Source organism: Mobula hypostoma, chromosome 4, assembly GCF_963921235.1.
Source record: "Mobula hypostoma chromosome 4, sMobHyp1.1, whole genome shotgun sequence".
In the NCBI taxonomy this organism is placed as follows: Eukaryota; Metazoa; Chordata; class Chondrichthyes; order Myliobatiformes; family Myliobatidae; genus Mobula; species Mobula hypostoma.
The window spans coordinates 203,760,656-203,768,640 of record NC_086100.1 but is presented as its reverse complement, the minus strand read 5'-3'; positions in this window follow the sequence as shown (position 1 = coordinate 203,768,640).

The following is a 7,985-nucleotide window of genomic DNA, read 5'->3' as shown; positions in this document are numbered from 1 at the left end:
CATTTCCCTTTTCAGTATCAAAAAATACTGCTATTACAACATCTTTATTTAATTGTGCTTTCCTACTATCACCTTCCAAACCTAAAACTGAACCCAATGTCATTCTACCCTTCCAAAATCCACTCTAATAAAATGCTATTATCACCTCTCTTTCCAAAATATAACTCAAGCACTCGATTACCATACATTCCATCAGTTTACATAAATGAGACATTAACGATATCGGCCCATAACTAGAAGCATCAGACAGGGACCTCCCAGGTTTTAGAATAGGCATTACAGCTGCCATTTTCCACGAGGAAAGTAGACGACCTAACCTCCAAACATGATTCAAAAATTTAATATTTTCTCAAGAGAGAATTATATACATTTACAATTACATATATCATTGTTTCCTGGGGACGCCTGACCTGCATGAATAATTGACTTCTTAAATTCCTACAAAGAAACTCTACATCAGTGATATTATCATTGGTACAGCTGACTTCCAACACCTCTGGGTATTCACTTAGAGACATATTCCTACATTGTTTAACTTCTTCACTGAAATGATCCTGATTATGAATCTCAGCAAATGGCCCAGTTAATAACACAACCTTCCCTGTTTCAGTAACAATCATTTTGCCCTCATTAATCAATACTGGAATATTATGATCTCTACAAATCCCCCCATTTTCTAAATCATACCCCAAACATCTCCAAGTTTAATATCCCTTCCAATATTATCTCCATATAACCTCCAGTAAATCATGCCTTCCCCACCACGGCCTGCGCCATTTTCTTCTTAATAAGAGACTGATGCATCATCATAAAAACTTACATTTCTCCCAATTTGCTTTACCAAATACTCTACCTCCTGCAAGTGGCTTCCTGTCCCTGATAGACATCCAAACTCAAGCTCATAAAGACAAGAAGGCTGAATGACGTTCATATTAACTAATCACTGTCTGAGTTCTCATTTGACCGACAGGCACCTCAGCCAGTGACAGAAGGGGACAGTGTTGAGTCTGAGCTACGATAGGCTGGTGGAAATCTGCCCCATGTTCAGCCCCTCCTCTTCCGCTCCATTGCCATGGCGAATTTCAGCGAGTTGCTGCCGTCGGTAGTCGCCGACCTCGGTGTCCATAAGGACGGGTGTGGTTCTCCTTCGAAGCCTCGGTGAGTCGGTTCCAGCGATGTTTGTGGTAGCTGAGGAAAAATATTTTTGCAAGTAGCAAGCCACATGACTACAACTCCCAGAAGGCCCCGCTGATGACACAGAAGTCGGGGGTATTGTGGAGAGTCTGGAGAGTTGTCAGAGATTACTGCGGGAAATAGATCGGATGCAGAACTGGGAAGGGAAGTGGCAGATGGAGTTCAGCACAGATACTTGTGACGTGGTTCATTTTGGCAGGTCAAATCTGAACACAGAATGTAACATTAATGGTAAGATTCTTGGGCAGTATGGAGGGTCAGAGAGATCTTGGGGTTCCGTGTCCATTCGGCACTCAAATCTGCTGCACAGGTTGGCAGTGTTGTTAAGAAGGCATCTGTTGTGATGGTCTTCATCAACCGTGAGACTGAGCTCAAGAGCCGTGAGGCAATGTTGAAGCTATATAAGACATTAGTTAGACCCCACTTGGAGTACTGTGTTCAATTCTGGTCACATCACTACAGGAAGGATGTGGAAACCATAGAAAGCGTGCAGAGGAGATTTACAAGGATCTTTAAACGCAAACAACAGGAATTCTGCAGATGCTGGAAATTCAAGCAACATACATCAAAGTTGCTGGTGAACGCAGCAGGCCAAGCAGCATCTATAGGAAGAGGCGCAGTCGACGTTTCAGGCCGAGACCCTTCGTCAGGTGACGAAGGGTCTCGGCCTGAAACGTCGACTGCGCCTCTTCCTATAGATGCTGCTTGGCCTGCTGCGTTTACCAGCAACTTTGATGTATGTTACAAGGATCTTGCCTGGATTGGAGAGCATGTCTTATGAGAATAGGTTGAGTGAACTCGGCCTTTTCTCCTTGGAACAACGGAGGATGAGGAGTGACCTGATAGAGGTGTATGAGATGATCACAGGCTTTGACCATGTGGATAGTCAGAGGCATTTTCCCAGGATTGAAATGAACAAGAAGGGGCACAGTTTGAAGGTGCTTGGAAATAGGTATGGAAAGGGATGTCAGGGGTATGTTTTTCACACAGAGAGTGGTGGGTGCATGGAATGCACTGCTGGCGGCAGTGGTGGCGGTAGATACAATAGGATATTTTAAGAGACTCTTTGATAGGTACATGGAGCTTAGAAACATCGAGGACTATGTGCTAGGGAAATCCTAGCCAGATTCTGGGGTAGGTTACATGGTCAACACAACATTGTGGGTCGAGGGGCCTGTAATGTGCTGTAGATTTCTATGTTCGATGTCAAAGGCAGGCAGATGGATTAGTTTAAATGGACACCAGGACAGCAGGGAAATGTTGGGCCAAAGGGCCTGTGTCAGTGCTGTAAGAGAGGGGTTCTGTCCCAAACATTGACTCTATTCCTCTCAATAGATGCTGCCTTGAAAGCTTCTTGAAAAGGTTTGCTTCGTATTCTATACAAAGGATGTTTTGTGCTGGAAGATGGCAGAGGAGATTCACCATGATTGCGAGGACCACAAATCATAGGAGCAGAAGTAGGCCATTCAGCCCATTGAGTTTGCCGCCTTTCCGTTGTGGCTGATCCCGGATAGCACTCAACCCCTTATAACTGCCTTCTCACCATATCCTTCGATGCCCTGACTGATCAGGATATGATCAACTTCTGCCTTAATTATACCCACACAATTGGCCTCTACCGCAGTCTGTGGCAGAGCATTCCACAGATCTAGTACAATCTGGCTAATAATAAAAATCCACCTTACCTCTGTTTGAAAAAGTGGCCCTTCATCTTTGTGGAAGTGCCCTCTAGATTTTGATAGCCCCACCATATGAAATATCCTCTCCTCATCCACCTTATCTGGCCCTTTCAACATTCACAAGATGCTGGCGGAATGCAGCAGGCCAGGCAGCATCTATAGGAAGAAGTACAGTTGACATTTCGGGTCGAGACCCTTCGTCCGGGCGAATGGGAAAAAGAGATAGTAAGGAAAGAAACAGCAAAAATAATTTGTGTCCGGGAATTCTCAAACACAACACATCTCTGTCCGGATATTTAAGGAGTGACCAGATACTTCTATTGAAACACCGATATATCAGTTGTTGATCCTTGGAGATGAAGAAGTATTTCATCCCAGATGAAAACGTGCTTTGTGTCTGAAATTTTTTCGATGTAAATCAGTGAGATTCACTGGAGCCGGGGAGCTGAGAACACACCAGCATTTGTTCATTTGTTCTTCAACTGCATTGATTGTACCAGGAATTCATTACATCTGAAACCTGACTTGATGAGTTGACAGAAAATTGTGGGAAGTGATTCACGCACTCAGCCCAACTGCAGGCAGACCAGAGAGTTCACACTGGGGAGATTCCATTCACCTGCTCAAACTTTGGGAAGGGATTCACTCAGTCATCTGACGGAGTAGCACACCGGTTCACACTGGGGAGAGGCCGTGTGCTTTATCAGACTGTGGGAAGGGTTATACTCGGTCATCTAATCTGAAGGGACATCAGTCAGTGCGCGCTAGAGAGAGACTGTTCACTTGTTCTGTAAGTGTAAAGGGATTCACTCAATCATCTGACCTACTGGTACATCAGCGAGTTCACACGGGGGAAATATCGTTCAACTGCTCTGATTGTGGGAAGGGATTCACTGGATCATCTGACCTAGAGGCATACCAGTCAATTCAAACTGGGGAGATGCTGTTCACCTGCTCAGACTGTGGGAATGTGTTTACTCAGTCAGCTATTCTGAAGGAACACCAGCGAGTTCACACTGTGGAGAGGCCATTCATCTGCTCAGACGGTGCGAAGAAATTCACTCGGTCGTCCAACCTACAAATCCACCAGCGAGTTCACGTGGAGGAAAATAAATAAGATGCAATCTTTTCAATGATTTTAAGTTCCTCGGCACTGAGCATCTTATTTTCCCCGTGGGTGTCCAGTCCCTATACATCTCCACCTCCCCCCACAGGAAGGCCTAAAACCTCCCCGTTTCTTTCTGGACACCAGACCAATCACACTCTTGTCCACACTCAATAATTTTTCATTTGGCTCCTCCATTTCCTTCAAACAAAAGTGGTGGCCATGGGCACTCGCTGTGCTTGCCTGCTTCAGGCTGTGTTCCAATCCTGCACTGCTGTCACTCCCTCAGTTTTCCTACGCTGCATTGACGACCTACGTCAGGATGCTGTTCATCCACTATAGCTCGGCATTTCATACCATCACCCCCACAATCCTGATTGAGAAGTTGCAGAACCTGGGCCCCTGTACCTCCCTCTGCAATTAGATCCTCAACTTCCTAACCAGAAGACCACAATCTGTGTGGACCGATGATACCATTTCCTTCTCGTTGTCGATCAACACTGGCGCACCTCAGGGGTGTGTGCTTAGCCCACTGCTCTACTCTCTGTATGCACATGACTGTGTTGCTAGGCATAGCTCAAATACCACCTGTCATTTTGTTGACGATACAACCAATGTTAGTAGAATCTTGGGTGGGCGTACAGGAGGGAGATAAGCCAACCAGCAGAGTGGTGTCGCAGCAACAACCTGGCACTCAATGTCAGTAAGACGACAGAGCTAATCGTGGACTTCAGGAAGGATAAGACGAAGGAACACATACCAATCCTCATAGAAGGATCAGAAGTGGCGAGAGTGAACAGTTTCAAGTTCCTGGGTGTCAAGATCTCTGAGGATCTAACCTGGTCCCAAAGTATCGATGCAAGACAGCGGCTCTACTTCATTAGGAGTTTGAAGAGATTTGGTACATCAACAAATACACTCAAAAACTTCTGTATTTGGACTTTGGAGGGCATTCTGACAGACTGCATCACTGTCTGGTTTGGGGCCGGTGGGGGGGGGGGGTAGTGGAGGTCAATGGACAGGACCGAAAGAAGCTGCAGAAAGTTGTAATATTTTCAGCTCCATCTTGTGTACTAGCCTACAAAGTACCCAGAACATCTTCAGGGAGCGATGTCTCAGAAAGGCGGCATCCATTATTAAGGACCTCCAGCACCCAGGGTATGGCCTTTTCTCACTGTTACCATCAGGTAGGAGGTACAGAAGCCTGAAGGCACATACTCAGCGATTCAGGAACAGCTTCTTCCCCTCTGCCATCCGATTCCTAAATGGATATTGAATCTTTGGACACTACCTTACTTTTTTTAAGATACATTATTTCTGTTTTTGCACGTGTTTTTTTTTAATCAATTCAATATACGTAATTGATTTACTGTTTATTTATTATTCTTGCTATTATTATTACTCTACTAGATTCTGTATTGCATTCAACTGCTGCTGCTAACTTAACAAATTTCAATTCACATGCCAGTGATAATAAACCTGATTCTGACAGCACATGTTACCTCCTGGACCAAAGTTAAGCAAGTCGGCTTCATCAATTTTGCCTGTAAATTTCACCCTGTCCTTAAATTCATCTCGTCCATTACTCCCTTCCCCTTTTCGATCTCACTGTCTCTAGCTCTGGTGACAGTTTATCCATTGATGTCTATTACAAACCTACTGAAATGGACTCTACCTCTTTTACAAGTTGTTACTTATAAAAATGCCACCCCTTCACTGGTGGCCAGTGCTATCATGTTTGCTGTTGTGTGCTGGGGCAGCTGGCTGAGGGTAGCAGACACCAACAGAATCAACAAACTCATTCGTAAGGCCAGTGATGTTGTGGGGATGGAACTGGACTCTCTGACGGTGGTGTCTGAAAAGAGGATGCTGTCTAAGTTGCATACTATCTTGGTCAATGTCTCCCATCCACTACATAATGTACTGGGTGGGCACAGGAGTACATTCAGTCAGAGACTCATTCCACCGAGATGCAGCACAGAGCGTCATAGGAAGTCATTCCTGCCTGTGGCCATCAAACTTTACAACTCCTCCCTTGCAGGGTCAGACACCCTGTGCCGATAGGCCGGTCCTGGACTTATTTCATAATTTACTGGCATAATTTACATATTACTATTTAACTATTTATGGTTCTATTACTATTTATTATTTATGGTGCAACTGTAACGAAAACCAATTTCCCCCCGGATCAATAAAGTATGACTATGACTATGACTATGACTATTCCTCCATCTCTGCCGCAACTGCTCTCAGGACGTTGCCTGTCATTACAGAATGAAGGCGATGTCCTCATTCCTCAAAGAGAGGGGCTTCCTTTCCTCCACCAGCAATGCTGCGCTCAACCGCATCTCTCCCATTTTGCACACATCTGCCCTCACCCCATCCTCCTACTACCCCACCAGGGATACAGAGAGAGGATTCCTCTTGTCCTCACCGACCACCCCACCATCGTCTGTGTCCAGCACATAATTCTCTGTAACATTCGCCACCCCCGGCAAGATCCCAGCACCAAGCACATCTTTCCCTCCCCCTCAACACGTTTTGCTTTCCACAGAGATCACTCCCTACGTGACTCCCTTGTCCATTCTCCCTTCCCGACTGATCTTCATTCTGGCACTTATCCTTGCAAGTGGAACAAGTGCTACACCTGCCGCTTCACCTCCTCTGTCACTACCATTCAGGTCTCCAAACAGTCCTTCCAGGTGAGGCGACACTTCAGCTGTGCGTCGGTTGGGGTTTTCTATCATATCTGCTGTGACTTCCTGTATATTGGTGAGACCTGCCGTAGACTGGGACACCGCTTCGCCAAGCACCGCCGCTCCGCTCGCCAGAAAAAGCAGGATCTCCAAACGGCTACCAGTTTTAATTCAAATGTTTCAAAGGTACATTTAATGTAAGAGAAATTGTGAGGCCCCTTGATCTGCTGTGTAGGGATTTACTGTCAACAGAACGCAATGCCAGCAACAGGACGAATGTCTTAGCCATCAAAGATCACTACACCAGATATGCACAGGCTTTCCCTGCCAACGATCAGAGAGTGTCCACGGTGATCCCCAGCCCGAGATGTTTCATCGGACCGTACTAGACTTGCTCGGAAACTTGGAAATCAGTAAGAAGAGCAATTGGAGTCAACATATTGGACATTTGTTCCACTGCTACAACTCTACATGACAAGAAGCTACCTGGCACTCGCCATATTATCTCTTGTTTGGGCGCAAGGCAATGTCGCCCATCGACCTTTATTTTGGGACTGAGGAGAAAGACCGACCATCGAAGACTTATCTGAAGAATGTGTCTGATATGAGAAGGGGGTTGATAAAAGTCTTATGAACTAGCAGAATCAAGGAAATAAGAGGAGCTATGATCAAAACGTTAGGATCTCCCAACTCATGCCGGGAGACAGAGTCCTCAGAAGGGATTTGGGGCTACCTGGCTGAACGCTGAGTCGCTTCGCCCTGTGTAATGGAGAGTCAGATGCTAAACGTAGCAGTTTTTTGGGTGAAACCAGAGGATGGGAACGGGCCTGTCAAGATTCACCATCGGAACCACGTTCTGCCTCTGGGACAAGAGGAGCAGGATGACCCAGAGCTCGCCCTGGAGCCGACACCTAGTAAGAGGATTCTGTGGCGACGTGGTGCGAATGAAGGACAGATTATACCGGCCGGTCTCTGAATGAGATACTGATCCGACCAAGGCCGGGGTGATCGAAGGAGGAGCAGCGAAGGGGAAACCGTGATCTCCAACTTGTGCACAATAGACTGTTTCATTAAAATGGACCCCCCCCCTTTCTTTTGCGTTTTCTTTACTAACCCTTTAGTCAAATTTGGAATTATAAAGCTCAATCGTTCAATTGTGTTTGGTGTCCAGTCTGTTATTTCGTGGTATTGATTTGTATCAGGGAAACAAATCACGCAGCATCCACCCAAACAGGGAGTTTCGGGTGAGCTCACACGTTCGGCGGGGCCAGAGATGGTCTTCCCTGGCGTAGGTAGCCGAACGGAACCTGG